The 18,586-nt window shown below is 45.2% G+C and overlaps 1 long non-coding RNA gene across 3 annotated transcripts; it reads right to left on the bottom strand.

Moving 5' to 3' along the window:
• Nucleotides 1-427: 427 nt before the first annotated feature.
• Nucleotides 428-18,166, bottom strand: LOC128115321 (uncharacterized). Of its 3 annotated transcripts, XR_008220127.1 has the most exons (6): nucleotides 17,357-18,166; nucleotides 15,833-16,091; nucleotides 9,939-10,156; nucleotides 9,512-9,653; nucleotides 7,423-7,528; nucleotides 428-766 (listed from the first exon to the last, which is right to left on the bottom strand). It is a non-coding gene; the product is annotated as an uncharacterized LOC128115321 (long non-coding RNA). The 3 variants fall into 3 exon arrangements; XR_008220125.1 differs by lacking the exon at nucleotides 9,512-9,653; XR_008220126.1 differs by lacking the exons at nucleotides 9,512-9,653; nucleotides 15,833-16,091.
• Between the last annotated feature and the right edge of the window lie 420 nt (nucleotides 18,167-18,586).

The following is an 18,586-nucleotide window of genomic DNA, read 5'->3' as shown; positions in this document are numbered from 1 at the left end:
TGAATGATTGAAATCCAGATGGAGGAGCCCAGGACTGCCCCAGAGAGGGACAGTGTCTGTCTTCCTTTGTGTATGGAAGATGCAGGAACAAGGAAAAGTGATCCAGGGGGAACATGAGGCTTGAAAGAGGGAGCCCTGAATGAGACCCAGAGACCAGGGCAAAATTCTTCTTCACGCAAAATTGTGGTTGCAGAATACCAATGCCGTTTCATCAGAAGCTTCCAGAGTGCGCCTGAGTTCAGTCTCAGATGCTTCATTTAGAGGTAGGAAAATAAAAACAATGGAGTAAGAAAGAAAAAAGAGAGGAGAAGAAAGGAGAGGGAAAGGGGGAAGGAGAGAAGAGGTGAAGAGAGAGAGAGAGAAATAGAAATCATAAGAGAAAGGGCATTTGGTCATCTAGGATACTTTATTTTTCTTTTTTTTTTTTTGAGATTTACTTTACAGCTTCTGACATTCCGAAAAATCGATGCCATGTCTCATATTTACAGAGCATTTGCATAGCTCGATAATTCTCCAGGGACCACATTTCTTTTCCTCGTTGTGTCTGTGGGGAATGTCATCAGTTCACAATAGTCTGTCTTATTGCGGGGTCCCCATTCATAAACTCTTCAACACTGAAGCCAGAACTCAAATGTCAACTGCTTCCTTTGGGAGGTGGAAAAGTTTACAGCAGGGCAGCAGAAGGGTCATGGCCAAGGTCACAGTGGAAGATGCTGAGAGGCCACGCTGCACACTGGTTACTCTTCTAATTCTCTTGTACACCTCTCTGAATGAGAAAAATGGTCACTAGTGACTTCACATTCATACACACACACACACACACACACACACACACACACACACACACACACACACACCCCACACACCCCGCCCCTAATCTCTTTAAGTGGCCAAGTCCAGGAAGAACACCCTCCAGGGATCCTGGGCTCTGAAAAAACAGGGAAAACAGAGCTAATGGGGTCTGTGTGGCTAGAGACTGAGGGACAGGCTCAAAACTGGAGACTTCTGTTAAATCGGAAAACCCAGCTAAGGGAATGTGGTGAGGACCAGAGCCAGGGAGGCAGAGGCTGATACGGAACTGAGTATAGAGAGAAGAAGCTCAGTGGACTTGATTGTCGTGAGGTCTCGGGACTTTTTCTGAATGCTTTTGAAGTTAGCCTTTGGTAGACAATGCGGAAGAGAGCATAATTATTAAATGTCTGCAGTTTGCCATGCTAGTCGGTGGGAGAAGGCAGTTTTGGGTCTGTCTCAAGAAATACTTGATCGCCTTTCCCTCTTATTTGTAGGTCTGAAGCCAATCTCAACCTGCTTTGAACAATCTGGGCAAACAGGAAAGGTCTATGCTCTGAAATGCGCATGCGAATGTTTCCTTTCCCTTCTCTAAGTAGGAGAAAGAGTTTTACTCCTGCCATTCGGACACAAGCATTTCTGACCAATGCTGATCATCTGAATATGAAATATGAATATGGGCTAAATCACAGTCAGGGAGAAAATTCCATGAACTCACTGGCCCTCTGGCCCCAGCACCCAGACACAGAAGGACCCCTGAAATGAATGTTGGGTGCCACAAAACAGCTACCACCCCCTTCCTAGCTACTGCATAATTCCCTATGTTCTTAGAGTCCTAAGAGCCAGCCTGTGGCACTGTGTCTGGAAGTAGGCATGCCTCAGTCACAGAGGATGCCCCCACCCCCACCCCCGGCCCCCACCCCCGCACCTGCTTTCTGCACGCCTCTGATCAGCACAGGAGGCCCTCGTCTTGACCTGATGCTATAGTGGGTGACCTCTGAGGTCTCACGGTGAAGGGAACAATTACATAACCAGACCCAACCATGCCAAAACGAACAAACACATAAGGAGCTGGCCCAGCCGCCTGGAATGCAGGGAAGCAGGGAAGCAGAGACACATCACAGAGTGGGCCCAGCATCCACCTCAGAGGACAAATATATTTTTAGGAAACTGTCCAGCGTATCCCATCACATTCTTTTGCAATGTCCCAAAGGTTTACCCTAAAATAAAATGTTCATTGCAAGACTGCGATATATCTCTGTCTTAGGTGATGCAAGTCCATGATTTTAGATGGTCCAGGTTCTGCTATGAGATGCTTTTCTCATCATTTACTGTAGCAAAGGGAGGCTATAAAACGGTAACCCGGGCAGACTTTACCCTCACTCCAAGGCACCTAGAATTGAACTTCCTGTTGCCAGGTTCTGGGAAAGCTGTACTCTGGCTCCCACATTGACAAATGAACTGAATCTTTCAGTCATTCACTTATTTTCTGTGCTGCTACAGATTGTCACTGTGTTCAGGTGCTGGGAAAAATTTACCTTTCGGGACAAATGGTAGTTTGGGTATTTATTTATTCTAGGAGAGGTACTGTCTGCAAGCTAAGGAATCACTTCCCTAGTTCATGGAAAATAGTTCACGCTAGGTATGCCAGTTTATGGCAGCATGTCACCAACAGACATTGAACCACAGCGACTTTTGTCTCAAGAAGTGCTGGATGGGTTCACCGTTAAACCTAGCATCTCTTACTATAAGGCTCAAGGCTCTAACATGCCCTCCTTTAAGGAGTGGAGGTGGTGTGTGCCTGCCTTCCAGCCTGGAAATCAGTGGCTGTGTGGACAGCAGCACTTTGTGAATGGCCTGTAGATGTCAAACGCAAGGGGCTACTTGTGTAGGACAGCCCTGCCTTCAACTGAAGAAAGCTTAGGCTTCCTGACTGCTGAGGTTCAAAATGGCCACAGACATTCTACCATGCTTAATTCCTGTTGGGTGGCATTTTTAATGCACCTATTGGTCTTTATACATATGTTCATACATATATACATACATACATATACACACACATGTATGTATAATCAATGACTTTTGACAAAATTGACATCTTAACAAGCTACAATTTGGTACATATTACCTACTCTGAATATAGCCTAGAAATGTCCCGGAAGGCAATGCTGGAGAATGTTGCCGAATGTATTCCTATGAGTAACATATTCCGAGGAATCCATCGTCTGCTGCTGGAGAAAATGGAGTCAGAGCAAATGAATGACTTTCTATGGGTCACGTAGGATGCTTTGGTAGGGCCTAGACTTGACGCATGTCTGTTTTTTAGGAAATTGGCAAAGCTTGCCTCGCTTGGTTCAACACTTTCACTTTCTGACTGCCCAGTTTTTAGTGACATTTACTGATGGCACCAATGGCCGACCTGCCAAGGGCTTTGCTCTTTCTCTCAAGCCTGTGCTTGCCTTTATTAATGCTGACAGTATGGATCAGCACACTAGGATGTCGGCCGGCTGCCGGTCACTGGATTCATCCAGGAGATGGTGTTGTGTTGGGTGGTAGTTGTCATGGCTATGACGCCCATGTGACCCTTTCATCATTTCTGAGTTTCGCTGTTCATTTTAATGACATTGGTTTCCGTGGATGGTTTTGGCACAACCATTTGATTGGAATCAAATGAGCAAACAAAAACAGATCTCTGTGTTTTCGTGTGGACACCTGGGTCTGCATCTTGAACAGAATATTTACTAATCAACCGAAGTTAAGCTTGTTGCTCAACCCCTCCAAGGTTTCTTATCCCTGGAGAATAAAAATAACGTATTCACAATGGCTTCACATTAGCAATGCAAAAGCAACAGAACATATTCTCTCTTAGTTCTGGAGGCCAGAAATCTGAAATCCAGAGGGAACGTTCCTTGGGAGCTTTAGGAGAGAATCCAATTCTTGCTCCCCATATTCCTGAGCCCAAAGCCCTATTACTCTAAACTCGGCCTCCAGCTTTATATGATATTTTTCTTTGTCTTTCTGTGTTATAAGGGTATCTACAAAATGTATATTTTAAAAAAGCTTTCAACCATGTGTCTCTAGTGTGATGAGCATTTTCCCCTTGTCCCTCCCTCTCATTTCTCTTCCCTGCCACAGTCCTGCTGGATGGGTGGACTTCTGTACATTTATGTCACCTGTATATACATGATTTTATGCATCAATATAAAATCTAGGAGCTACAACAGAAAGCATACAATGTTTGTCTTTCTGAGACTAGCCTAATTCACTTACGATTATCTGTAGCTGCATCCGTTTTCCTGAAACAACCTAACTTCATTCTTCCTTATGCCAGGGAAAGTTTCCCTGTGTATACATGCCACTTTTTCCTTGTCTGTCCCTCTGTTGCTGGTCACTTAGGTTGGTTCTATGACTCAGCTACTGTGAATGCCATTGCAATAACAGTGACATGAAGTATCTCTGGGATAGGTTGGTTTCTAGTCCTTTGGATAAACTACCCAGGAGTGGCAGAGCTGGGTCATATGGTCGATTGATATTTAGTTTGTTGAGGAACCTCCAGATTGACTTTCATGGTGGCTGGACCAGTTAACAGTCCCAGCAGCAGGCTGGAAAGGCTCCCTTTTGTCCACATCCTTCAGTACCTGCTGTTACCTTTTTAATGACTGTCATTCTGACTGGGGTAAGATGGAATCTCTATGTAGATTTGATTTAGAATTCTCTGATAGCTAGTGAAACTGAGTATTTTTCCATATTGCTTATTATTTGTGCTTCATCTTTTGAGAACTGTCTGTTCTTTTCCCCAAGCCATTGGTCAAATAGGAATAACTTTGTTGTATGTAGGATTCATCTAGATAACCCAGGATCGTTGCTTTGCTTCAAGACCCCTAATTTAATTATACTTCCAGACACATGTTTTCAAGTAAGGAGGTAGAATTGGATGTGGACATTGTTTCCCAGTGGCCTCCATTCAACCCACTACAGGTTTCACGAGTAGGAGTGTTGGGGAGCTGAGTTAATGGCTGCCACACTAACAGGGCTCAACAAATGCCGGCGTTCTCCCACGCAGGAATTGAGGGGAAGATCTAATTGTCTTCTCTAAAACTGAGCTTCAACCTGGGAAACTTGGCTTATGCAGAGCCTAAAAGAGCTGCCGTTTATTGTGTCCCTGCTGTGAGCTGACAACATGCACACTTTGCCTGAATTCATCCTCCCAGCTGTAAAACTGGAGGCTAGAGCTCCGGCCTGGTGGGGCATGCAGTCTGCACCAAGCTGAGCTGGTGTTAATTGCAGGATGTCCCAAATGCTCTCTGCATACACCATGCTGTCTCTCCCACTTAAGGAAGTAACTAGCTGAACAGACATAATGATCATCTCATTCAGGCTCCTTGAGAAGTATTCCCCATTAAAAGCAAGGAAGGAGAGAGCGTGGCCGGCCTTGTCATTCTTGTTTCTAGACTAACCAATCTCAGACAAGGAAAAGATCCATGCTTTCTCTTGAGAAGCGTGTCTATTTTCCCATGTCTCCCAAGCCATTTTGTGTGCAGTGAGTGTGGTTAGACTATTAATCAAATTCTTAATAGAAAAGTTTTCTGGAAGAGAGCACACAATGAATTATGGAATATTTGCCTTTGCTTGCCTCATCTTTAAAACGTGGAGCGCCACGATTATATATCTCCTGCATGAACACTAGGCTTTTCAGAAGAGCACTCTGTTGAGATTTATTGAAGTGTTGAAGCCCGTTCTAATGAAAAGGTGCACTGCAGAATCTTCAGCTCACTGAACTGAGTTCCTGGGGAGAAACATTCATATGTCTGTGGGTTCCAGGTTTGGAGTAATTTTCACACTAAATGAGATTTTTTTTTTCAGTATTAGTTCACCTTCTGAATGTTCTGTGGGGCCACCATAGGTGTAAGGGCGCCATTGGCAGGATCAGAAAGCAGAGCTGCCATGACCTTGAAGCTGGTATACCTGTGGTCCTCTTGAACTCAGTTAGGGATCACCGCCTCTTAAATGAGGCAGGAACCATTTTGCTTAGCTCTGAATTGGTGCACACAATTTTGAATGATTCTCTGTGGGCCTGAGCATTGAACTGCTACAAGGAGGAGCATTGATGGGCCAGGGGGAGCCTACACTGAGAAGGGACAAGGGTTATGTGGGCTCCATGGAAACCAGGAGACACCTGAAAGAGGCATAATGTGGCCCTTCAACATGCAAGTTCGTGCACCTGAAGATGGTAGATCAGTGTTTCTCAACCTGTGTGGGTCACGACCCCCTTGGTGGTTGCCTATCAGCTATCCTACATACCAGATATTTGCATTACAATTCATAGCAGTAGCAAAATTACTATGATGAAGTAGCAACAAAAATAACTTTTATGGTTGGGGGTCGCCACAGCATGAACTGTATTACCGTATGGCAGCATTAGGAAGGTTGAGAACCACTGCTTCAGATGGTGACATTTCATGATGAATGAACTGCTAACATTGACCCCCAAAGCCCTACTGAATGTCTATGATGATGGACTGATGCCATTCAGGAGTGTGGTCCTATGTTCCTAAGTGAACAATATTAGATGCATTTAGGAACTGTATATAAAAGCTTTAGTTTTTAAAAATACTCTTAAATATGTTTGATTTACTCATTAAAAATGCTTTAGATTCAAGCAAGTTTTTAAAAAAAACAGGCTTTAGAAAAGTTGCTTAGATGAAATGACTCCTCCAGATGAGGGGCAATATCTTCCTTCTCTAAATGATGGTCTGCTGCTCATTATAATTCTAGGAAGATGGGCATTGTACAGTTTGAGGCGTCCCAAGTAACCACAGGAGAAAATGTTAATTCTCAATTAGCATCAGTTAGAAAGCCGTATATGTTTTCATTGCCTGTGAGGTCAGTGCTAACACAGAGGCTGGAACTCCTGCAGATTCAATGGCTTGCTTGAACTTTGTACCCCGACCAGTTTGGCGCTCCCTGGTTCCATCTTGATGGCTCCTCAAAGGTTCTCCTGACTTTGAAGCAGGTTGGACTCCAATTTTTCTGCCTGTTGGCTGTTTATTTACTTCCACCAGAACACAGCCATAGCTCCATATTAAGGAGAGATAGGATGGTCTGGATTGCTCCAAGGTTTTGTGTTCACTGACTTAAGAAATTGGGATTCAAGAATCCAAAGAGTAGATATTAATGTCTTCATTTTACACTTAGAGTGTTTAGGAAACTGGCTAGTAGAGACTCAACTAATGGAAGTCAGAGACTGTGTTTGAACTACAGTTGTGTGGATTGAGAGTCACTTCCCTCCACGTTCACGAGTGGCGTCACTGTCCACCAGATGTGAACATTTTTCTGTGCAGACACCACACTTGCTTTGTTTTTTGTTTTTTGTTTTTTTTTTTTTTTGTGTGTGTGTGTGTGTCTTCACTATTTTCATCAGGACTTGGGCTACATTAATCATGTTCTGGAAATTTCTTTAGTGTCATGAAAAGTTCCTTCTCAAATAAATGGGTCCTGGAAGGAGCTGGACATAGACAGACATGGCTGCCCCTAACACACACTCAATGAAGAAAGAGGTGAACACAGATACACATAACACCCACACAAACACACATGCAAAATACACATATGTCTAGATGTATGCACACTTACCTCATTAAGGAAACTCCTCCCAGCTTGGTGCAACGGATACAGAGTCCCTGGTGCCTAGTCAGAAGGCCCATAGTATCTCAATGATAAGCCCTCTGACATGTCCAACCTGCAAGAACACCAAAATTGTTGTAGGAAGGAGGCTGCTGTCTCACACCCTTGCACCCTGGAGACCTGCACTTCTCAGGCAAAGCAGTCAACTGGACCAAAGAGCTGGTGCATGAAGACTCCAGACAGAGAGGACTGTGTCTATTTGCAGTTAAGGTCACCCACACTGTTGCCTCCAGCAATAGCAAGAACAAGCTTATTTGCTATTGGTTAGTCTCTCAGGATTGTCTTAAATGATAACACACAAGGCGTTCTAAAACAGGAGATGCCTGTTCCTTACAACACTGGAAGCCAAATGTCGGGAATTTAGACATGGCGGGGATACTTCATCCTATCTTTCTTTCATGGTCTTGTCACACTGCGTCTTCTTCTGTTTCCTCGTCTCTGGTCATCTTCCAAAGATGCATGCAACTGTGCTGAGGCCCACATGACAAAAACTCAGCATCCCAAACCAAAAATTATGCAAGGAGAAAGACCTCTCTTGGCCAAAAGTAACATCCTTAAGTTGGGGGGTTTAGGTTGTGGACATAACCTGTTGGGTGTCACCATCAACCCTGGAACACTTTGTTCAACTTCAAGAATCTCTTTGAGAAGACATGTGCAGAAGGAAAACCGTATGGTTTAGGGTTAAAGCAGTTGCACTCAGGAGTCTGCATTTAGTCTAGATTCCCTAAGTGATTCAAATGGGACAGGTCGCTAGGCAAAGCCCAGACTCTAGCTTATCCCAGGACTTCAGTGACTAAGGACACCTTCAGGATGGTCTTCCTGAAACACAAGTCAGAACATGTCACATCTCAGAGTAAACAAGCCCTGAGTGCTGTCCTGGATCTCACTCTGTAGACCAGGCTGGCCTCGAACCCACAGAGACCTACCTGGCTCTGCCGCTCGAGTGCTGGGATTAAAGGCGTGAGCTACCACCACCACCGCCCAGCTCACAGATGCTTCTCTTGCTTCACATTCTTTGTACAGACCCCTCCCTCCATTTCAGGCTGCTCTTTCTTGCCCTCCTTCAATTGAAATTCTGCATTTTTTGGATTACTGCTTCTCCTTGAAGCAGGGCTCGATTTGACGGACTGACTCACTCAACATCAGCGTTCTACTTAGAGCACGAAGTGTGATGGTGTGGTTGCTGTCTTGTCCCCTACTAGACTGTGAGTTCATTGAGACTAGAGCTCACACCTTTCTTCTTCATCGCTTGTACATTGGGTCACATACTAGGAATTCAATGTATATTTACCATTAAGTGAAGAACAAATGATTATAACTTTCACATGACATTTCTCCGCCTTTCAGGGTCACTACCAAATTTTCTTAGTATGTTAATTCCAACGGAAATTTTGTTGAAAGACAAAAAGCCCATTGATGGCACTTCAAACTGCATTATGTTAAAAACAAATAGTTGTAGTTTGGTGTTTTGTTTTGTTTTTAAATTGGTGCCGTATCTATTTCATTTGGGTGAAATTTCATAGTTTACAAAACACATTTTCAGATTTCATCTCACATGTCAGTCAAACAAGTTAGGCAGGGCATACATTAATATCTTCATTTTGTCACTGACAAACACAGATCTAGTTTGATTAACTGACCTGCCCAGGGATGAGCCAATGCTGTCTAACCCAAAGCCAGCAGAAATGATACAACCCCAGTTTGGCACTCAAGTCGTTTATACCAAACCTTGCTAGGAGCATGAGGCTAGGAATCAGCCGATGGGTGGTGAGCATGGACTATGCAGCAGCAGAGACCTAACAACTGAAGGTGGGTCTGAGGGTGTGGTGCCTAGCTGGCTCAGCACCCTTCCTTCCTTTCTGTAAGAACCCAAGAGGCAAGAGTAGAGCAAATCACCATAAGCAAGGTGTGATGTCTACTGGGCACACCGCAGTAGAACTGGCGTAAGCATGTGGCATGGGACAGTTGCAGGCCTCGAAATCCCCAAACCTAGTTGCCATAGTTAATTCTTACCAACTTCATAGAAACCGAGACATACCTGGGATGAAGGAACCTCAATTGAGGAATGGCCTCCATCAGCCTAGTCTGTGAGCATGTCCCTGGAGGGCATTTTCTTGTTTGCGAACTGACCTTGGAGGGTCCAGCTCACTGTAGTCAATGTGATTCCTGGATATGTGGTCCTAGAATATGTAAGAAAGGTAGCTCAACATGCCAGAGGGAGCGAGCCAGTAAGGAACATTGTGGGTTCTGCTTTGGTTTCTGCTTCCAGGTTCCTGCCTTGAGTTCCTACCTTGGCTTTCCTCGATGATGTGCTGTACCTTGCAAGCTGATATAAACCCTTTCCTCCCCACGTTGCATTGGGTCAGGGTGTTTATCACAGCGACAGAAAGCAAGCTGGGACCCTAGCCGTGATTTCCTGAAGTTAGAGAAGACAAAGAAAAGGATTCCAGAGCTAAGACACCTACCTGCCTTTGGGTGGTGCTGCAAAGGCATCTCAAGGTCAACCGAGGGAAGAAGACCCTCTCCCAGAAAGGGCAGCCTCTTCTGGCAGGCAGCCCAGAGATGAGGTGGTCTGAGGAAAACTCAAGCTTGCTTCCTTGCCTCACTTTTCGCTCCTTGGTGTGCCAGCCTCCACTGCTGCCATCAGCATCCAGCTTCTTTGGTTTCCAATGTGTCCTGAAGGCTGATAACAACCAGACTGAGACTGTTGAGGCAACAGCTTTAAGGCCTGAGCAGCTGCTGGTTTCAGCCTCTTTAGCGTTCAGACAGCCATTGTTGGGCCTGTTGCTTAGAAAGCCATTCAGAAATCTGTGTGTGTGTGTGTGTGTGTGTGTGTGTGTGTGTGTGTGTGTGTGTGTGTGTGTCTATATGCCTGTGTGTATGTGTATATCTCTCTTTGTGTATGCATTCTATCTGTTCTGTTCTTCTAGACAATCCAAATATAGCCATGGGTCCACAATTCCATGATTTCACATGAAAGCAGAGTCATGCTCACAGGAAATTGCTCTTAGGCTTTGAGATTCTCAACATTATATTCATCTATTGGTTTGATACTTGCAGGGTACCAGAGCCTTGGGAGCAAACCTTGTGCTGTTATAAAATGAACAAGCAAGAAACTCTGTATTTGCCATTTACACAGCCGTCAGGGGTGGCTTCCGGTACTAAGCCCTTTCTCTGTGCCTGGATGTCTGGAGGAAAACTCTGAGAAGCAAGCTTCTTTGAGAACGAAACACCGAAGCATGTGTCCCAGTTGGGTGAGCTTTAGCTCCACGCTAACCACTGCCTGTCCCCACAGCAGAGTGGGGCAGCTCCTCTGAAGCCTGGGCTGTCTCTGCTTCTCTCCCATGTCACTTGTGTCCTGCCCTGACACTTTTGATGGAGTGACAGGGATGAGGAGATGACTAGAACCACATTTAGGTGAATGTTGCAGGGCTGTTAAGAGACTCCCAGCCTAAGGTGAGTCAGCCGGTAGCCCCGAGGCCTGAGGATTTCTTCCGGGCTTATCAGTTGGTTGAAAGACACGATCTGACTAGGGAACCTCTATTGGACAAGCATTTTTCTCTTATTCTGTTGAGCTGATCAGAAGGGGCTGTGAGGCTGAGCTAGGCATACATGGAAATAAGAACAGTAGTGAGGTAGCTTGGATAAATGTGCCTTACAGAACTCTTCTAGAGGGTGACTCCAGAAGAAATATTTATTTCTTTTTTCACTGGAGTTGTGAGTTAGAGCTTTCTAATTTAGACCCAAACAAGCAAGAGCTCCCAGGTATAAAAATATCATTCATGTCATTGATGGGCAGGTGATATTTCTGGAGGTCGGATGGCTTTGTTTAGCTCACCTAGCAGAAGAAAACTGGAAGTGGAGCCAGATCAACTGACTCTCCTGGGGCTTTGTCTCCACAGAAGTCTGGCCACTCCTCCAGCTGTGAAATCCATGAGGCCAGCAGCTTGCCGTAAACCTCCTTCTCTCTCGTGGTCTGGGTGGGATGTTGTGTCATTTGACACAAAGGGTTCTTTCTACAGCCGTCCCCTCCGAGGACCACCCAGGACAAAGTTGGTTTCAGTCACAGCTGGACAAATTTGGGTCAGATCTGGCGAAGAATTTCCTGGCAGCGTGGCTACACAATGGGATGAGTTCCTGAGCAAAGAAGTCATTTTCTTCCTTAGAAGATCTGAAAGTCTGGGCAATTTCCCCCCGTCTGGATGTAGTAGAAGCACGAACTCTATATCCTGTTCTATTCCCCTTACGCCAGAGAAGGCCATGGAGCCCAGAGGGCACAAGACAACTCAATCCCCCAAAGAAGCTGCCTAGAAGAGATTCGAGAGGCAATGGGGCTGTAAACGCTTCCACACCCCTGTTCTACGTGCAGCTCTGTCGAGATAGCAGGGCAAAAGAGATGATTAATGAAGAACCCTTGTCTGCATGGACATTTTATTCTAGTAGGAAGAGATGAATCTCAAAATGAGGAAAGTAGAAAGTCAGAGTTGTGTTAGCTAGGGAAACTCAGGAAGTCCCTCTGACGAGATGGTTTCTGTCCTGAGACCTAGAGATGGAAGGCAGCATCCCAGAAGACAAACGGGAAAGAGCAAAAACATAAGAGACGGCAGCGCAGGTGCAGAAGACGAGCCCCGCATGGCTGTGAATTCCCCTCCCTAGCTGACTGGATCCCTCTGAAGTCTAGTCTCTCCTCGCTTGTATTATGGCAGCCTCAGATATCGCTCCTTTAGCTTTTGAAGGGCAACTGAGGAAAACAGTTCTATGTCTGACACTTGATTAACTCACAAATGTTCCCTGTTACAGTATTTATGAACGCTTTACTTGTGAGAAGGCATTGAATAGCAACCCTGTGCAATGCGGACCTGGGGTGGGATGGGTATTGAATTGGAAGTCCTTCAGATGTTTCGGACAAGCACCAGAAGACTTTTTCCCCCCTGTGGATTCAACTTCTAAACTGAGACTTCTTAGAGGACGAATATACTAATTTTTACCTCTGTGACAAAAATACCCAGTAGACAAATTTGAGGAAGGAGCATTTGCTCTACTTATGGTTCCAGAGGACCCAGTCCATCATGGCAGGAAAGACACTGGCCAGATAGTCGGTGTACATCTTGGTGGACCAGCCCGTACAGAAGAGAGTGCTAGCAGCTGCAAGGTTTGAGACAGAGGAAATGCATGGCTTATTCTGGCAAGGAATTTGTCTGCATTTCATCTCTGTCCCCAGACTTCATAGAAGACTACAGCTCTAGATAACAGACTAATGAACTTGGCAGGGGGGAATTTCAAGACGGTATAGCATACAGGCTTCGGTATACCTACAGTTGGCTGCTTTTAGCAAAATGTATTGTGTGGATGGGGAGTGTAGATAGGACTCTCCTCTGCTTCTTAGATCCTTATGATGTGAAGGGGGGGTGCTCCACCATGGCTTCCCTGCCATCGTGAACTGAACCCTCTGAATCTGTGAACTGAAATCAGTCTTTAGCTCTTTCTGAAGGTACTCAGAAAGAGTAGCTAATAGACCAGAAAACAATTACAAGAACAATGTCACATCATCCTCTCTCTCTTTCTCTCCGCCTCTGTCTCTCTCCCTCTCCCCCCCCCTGTGTGTGTGTGTGTGTGTGTGTGTGTGTGTGTGTGTGTGTGTGTGTGTGTGTGTGTGTGTTTGAGACAAGGTACTATGCTTCCTTGGCTGGCCTAGAACTCCCAGAGGTCTGGCTGCCTCTGCCTCCCAAATGATAGTATTAAAGTCATGTCTGACTTATGTATAAGCTTTAACATAAGAAAATTTCTCTTTTCTGAAGGCCATTATGAGTTTAACCTAAGTGAGATGCTGAGAAATGTATAAAAATGAGGGAAGGAGAGAGAGAGAGAGACATAGAAAATGTGTCTGTGAAATGTTGATCCATGGTCCGATCAAAATCTAACATGCCCGTCTGTATTATGCACAAATCTACGATCAGCACAGCCTAACATCTGTCTGCCTGCATCCTAAACCCATCAGGGGAATGGACTGTCACTTTCCCTGAAGCACTTGTAACACTCTGTTTTCCCTTCACCCAGACATGACTGCCACAGCTTTAAGAATATCATTCAGTAGGAAGAATCATAGAAATATGAAATTGAAAATTTGACCATGTGTCCCAGTGTTTGCAAGACATAAATAATAAATAAAGAGCACTCACTTCTTTGTCTTTTTGCACACGAGGATGTGCTCCCATGAATGATGGGCATTGTCTAACGTTTCCTTTGAAAGAACACTTCTCACCTTCCCAGGCAATTAGAAGCTACAATTGCTGCTGACTATTGCTTTATTCCTGGGGCCTGTGTTCTTTTTAACCTTGCTAAACAGTTCAGATTCAACTTGGGATAGAAATGGTCCTGTTTCATTTGATCACAGTATTGAATGTCTTTATGAGAGCTTGCATGCTGTCATAGATGAGGGAATTATATGCCAAGGCATAACTATGAACTGAATGGAGGAGTAGGCTCTTTGGGAGAACTCTGCTGCTTGGAGAGACAACATAACCAACTACTGTACTCCATGCAGTGGTGCTCCACCAGTGCTGGGACCAAGGGCTTTCACCTATAACTTACGTCTCTCTGCAATGGTGCTAGAACATTGTGTCGATGGTTCAATATGGCTGTTCAGTATTTCAGGGAACAGAGCTGTTCTCCATCACATGCCACACACTGAACTTTGACTGTGCCAACAACCGGAACCTTGACAATGCTATGAATGACAGACCTTGGTACAATTGCTACTTAGCTGGTGAACAAATGGAGTGGAAGAAGTGAACAACTTTGCTTTGGTTTCATGCACAGCACAATCTGACATGCCAAATCCTGCTCTGTTTTCCAATTTCCATGAAGGTATGCATGTAAGTGCTTGTCTCCTAGAGCATTTTCAGCAAAGCATGTTTCAGTTAAAGACAAAATGATGATAATAATTTAATAGATATGATTGGACAGATACTTGCTAAGGCAAAGACAGTGTGATCCTTTTCTGAAAATGAAACCCTTTCTGATGTTCTTCATCATAAGTGCCTCTTTACTGTAAAGTTTCATATATATGTGTGTGTATTTATTATGTATGTATATATAACATACATAATATGTATATATGTATATGTGACAACATAACTTTTTTCTTCTATCTTTTTCTTTTTAGCAAATTCTGCTTCAGCCTTTCTCAAACTGTTCTGGTAAAAGTCATCACTCTTAACTCTTTCTTGCAAAGCCCTTCCAGAAACGCACCTCAGCTCCTATCATGTTGTATTACATAAATCTTCATCAAAGCTTGCAGAATGCTCACATATCTCAACCATGAGCCTGTTTTGAGGACCAGGAATGAGATCAGTCCTCAGAACTGAGGGCCAACAGGGGACATCAGAGACAGCAGGCAGGTGGAGAGCTATAGAGCTACTCTATGCCTGAGCTTAGGAACTGATAGTGAGTTCTTTGTGATGATCAAGTTCCAAGAGCTACAGAAAGATGCTTTCTCATGATCAGTTTGTGGTTAGTGAGATCAAGAACCTGTGGCTAGATAGGTCATAGGCCCCAGGGTAGAATCTAATACTATTATTATGCTAAGTAGACATAGTATTATAGTGACCCCTGGATTCGTCAACCCTCTTGAGAGAAGCTGCTCCTTGTAGTAGATGGCAGTTGACAGAGAGACCGAAGCTGTTCAAGTGCGGAAAACAAGAAACTGTAGAGTGTTCAATCCTAAATGCTTGAGATTCTTCACGGTGAGGGGATGGAAATATTGTCAGAGTGGTGGTGGATCGCTTCCAGGAAACACGGTTTTCTGGGCGGAGCAGTTATACAAATGAACTCAGGGATTTTGACAGCATAAATAAGAGCTACACAAAGTCAAGCCAGACAAAAATGCCAGCATGGAAGAGGGGAGGTGGGCACACAAGTCACACCACTAGGTTCTGGGAGAAAGAGAGAGAGTATTGTTTAGCAATATATGCCTGCCCCCCCCCCCCCCCCCCCCCCCCCCCGGTTAGTTGGCCACATCACAGAACAAGCTCTTCTCCCAAGAGTAACTGGAAGAAACAATCTGGACTCAATGGGTTTAAAAGGAGGAGGAGGAGGAGGAGGAGGAGGAGGAGGAGGAGGAGGAGGAGGAGGAGGAGGAAGACTCAAAGTTGGGTGGATAGGGTAGTGCACGTGAAGAGAGTGGGCCTGAGAAGAGATGGGGGACGGATGGGTGAACATCATCAAAATATATTATACGACAGTCTCAAAAAAATTAATAAAAATACTTAAGGAAAACACAAGCTGGACAGGTGCTGAAGAACCACAATTAAGGTTGTTATTGGCTTCCTACCATATGTGCAAATGTACATGCACCTACACATTCAGAGGTCCCGCAGATCCAACACACCCTTGCTTGTTTGGGTTACAGGGCTGAGAAGTGCTCTCAGGCTGTCCAGACCAAGGGTTACTGCTCAGTGAACCTTGCCCAGCAGAAAATGCTTCCAGTCCTCAGGAATCCTAGCCCGCAGGCAGAGGCATGGCTAGCTCCATTTTAGAAACCAGGAAGAGTGTCTCCAAAGGCAACAGGACTGAGCTCCATCCTCCTGCAGCCAGGCAGTGTCAGAGTCTGGAAGGAGCTATGAGAGAGACCACAGATGTGGACAGGCTGGTAAGACCGGCTGTACACCTTCTCTGTCCTGTGCTCATTCCTAGCCTACATCCAAGGGTCTTCCTTTCCAGGCATGGAATTTGCAGTCTTTACATGCCACAGGCTGACAGGCGTGAGTTTGGGGACTTTCTAAACTACAGTACATCTTTTAAGTAACTTAAAAGGTAGAATTTATTCCCAACTGATGGACAAAATTGTGGCGACCTGGGAATCTAAGAGGCTGGTGATATTTCTAAAGCAGCTCCACCTAGAGATGTCCCTGATGTGTCCAAAGGGGTTCTGCAAAAGACTGTACTGATGAACAGCAGCTCTCACTGTTGGCCCTTGGTATGCAGATGTGGTAAACCACTGGGCTTCTGGGCTTCCATGCCTTTCAACATGGGGACAGCTTACTGTAAGTATTGATATCTGCCAGTAGACTTACATTTTTGTGCGATTCCAGACTCTTCCTTTTCCAAATTCATCATCCTAAGATGACGGAGACAACCCAAGATCTTTCCCAAGAATGGGTTAGTGTGGCTTAAGGTAAGATGTGGTAAGGGTCTCTATTACCTACATACATGCGGTCAGCAGCTCTCAGTGTCCATGGGTTCAGCCTACCACAGACTAAGAAGGCTGAGGAAAACATGGCATCTATACAGGATTTATTTTCTGTCATAATTTCCTAAACAACACAGTGTAACGCTAACTTCAAGGAGCAGTTACAGTGCGTTGGGTATTATAAGGACCGCACACAAGTTCCATGCAGATATGCTACCTGTTTTCTGTAGACGGTTTGAACTTACAAGGCTTTTGATAACCCTGGGGATTCTTGGAGGCCATCTCCCATGAATATTGTGGTATGACTACATTTGCCAGTAAATGAGGAGAGACACAGCTTCCTCAGCTGAACATTCTCCCTTTAAGAAGTTACATGTTAAAATTAATGCAAGCAGGCATGCCATTCCCTCTCCCCAGCACCTTCTCCTGACTCCCTCACTTTTAATTGCATGCTTCTCTACACACACACACACACACACACACACACACACACACACACACACACACACACACACACGAAATCATAAGCAAAACCAGACAGACACTGTGGCTTCTCTCCTCACAGCTCCTCCCCCTTGCTGTTGCTATGGGCAACCACTGCCCACAGGTGCCATAGGTTTGGGCCACTTGGCAAGACTGGCTTGTCACATTGCAGCTCCAGTAACTGTGTGGGGGCGAAAGAGGGGCACTCACCGGATGTGTTCTGTAATTAGTCCTTCTCAGAATAGCCTGATTGTCAATCTCAGATCAAAGGAGGACAGGCTTCTCCAGAGAGAAAAATAATAGGAGAATTCTCAGTAAAGCAGAAATTTTTGTTCCTCTAGCTCCCCAGGAGCGCTACAGAGATGTGGGGTGAGACATAAATAGCACAAACACTAGATCTGGACACCCGAGGATGGCTAGGAAGGACTGATGTCTTCTATGCAGCCACACCAGCCGCCGTGCCTTGAGCAAGCCCTGCCAGTTCAGCCCTCCTCTTCCCATTGGAGTACAGGCAAATCACTTCCTTAAGACCCACAGCAAACATACAGCAGAGCTGTGGCATATGACTTTTTCTTTTCTGACTCAGTTTCCTCTCCCTCGACAGCCCCATCCTGTCTTGAAGGTGCAGTTCGGAGACAGGGAAACCTGCGTGAAAACCCAGCAACACAACACACTAGGTTCCACAGATGATCTCATCCTCCTTGGCTGCTCATGGGTGGTATGAGCTGAGTTCGTTATCTGGACCCATTCATTCTCATTAAGCCATCTTCACATCTCTATGCAATGCTTCCAACCACAGTGGCCTGGCGTTGGGTTCCTCTGATCAGCCTGTCTTTCTGCACTCTGCCTGGCTCATCCTGGATAGTAATTTAGCTCTTATATGTCTGTGTAATTCTGCTTCTTGCAACCTACTTATCGATGAGAACCAAGAAATGCAGTCAAAAACCAAGACTAACCTCCCTGGGAGCAGAATGGAGCTTGAAGTCAAATTAATGAAATACCGGGAAGGTAAGGACTCAATTTAGGTTCTGTTTGCTCCTCCCCTTGGTCCTGCCAAAGCCAGCACCAAGCAGGGACATAGATTGTGCAGCGTGTGTTCACCCTGTCCCATCCAATCAGTGAATGAATGCCTGATGTCTAGATCAAACAAAGCCCGTTGGCAGGCTTAGCTCTTCTCATCCAGAAATGGAAGCTCAGGAGCCCCACTTCACAGCTTAAAGTAGGTCAGGTTTTGTTCCTGCTATTTGTGAATGAATTCAACATTGCTCTCCGCTGGTCATCTTGATTGGTCTTGGTGGGTGGGAATCCAGTTGGTGCCCATTGCCGGCTAGCCAGAGGCTAGCAGGTGACCCTGCATACCAAACGATTGGTGTGACCTCAATATGAGAGGCTGTTAATCTGTGGCAGGGGGATAATCTCTCAACACTAGTTTTACCATCT

The sequence above is a fragment of the Peromyscus californicus genome, unplaced genomic scaffold (assembly GCF_007827085.1).
Source record: "Peromyscus californicus insignis strain IS unplaced genomic scaffold, ASM782708v3 Scaffold_1__1_contigs__length_55948999, whole genome shotgun sequence".
Classification (NCBI taxonomy): domain Eukaryota; kingdom Metazoa; phylum Chordata; class Mammalia; order Rodentia; family Cricetidae; genus Peromyscus; species Peromyscus californicus.
Note: the sequence above shows the minus strand (reverse complement) of the source record. Positions and strands in the feature narration are given on the sequence as shown.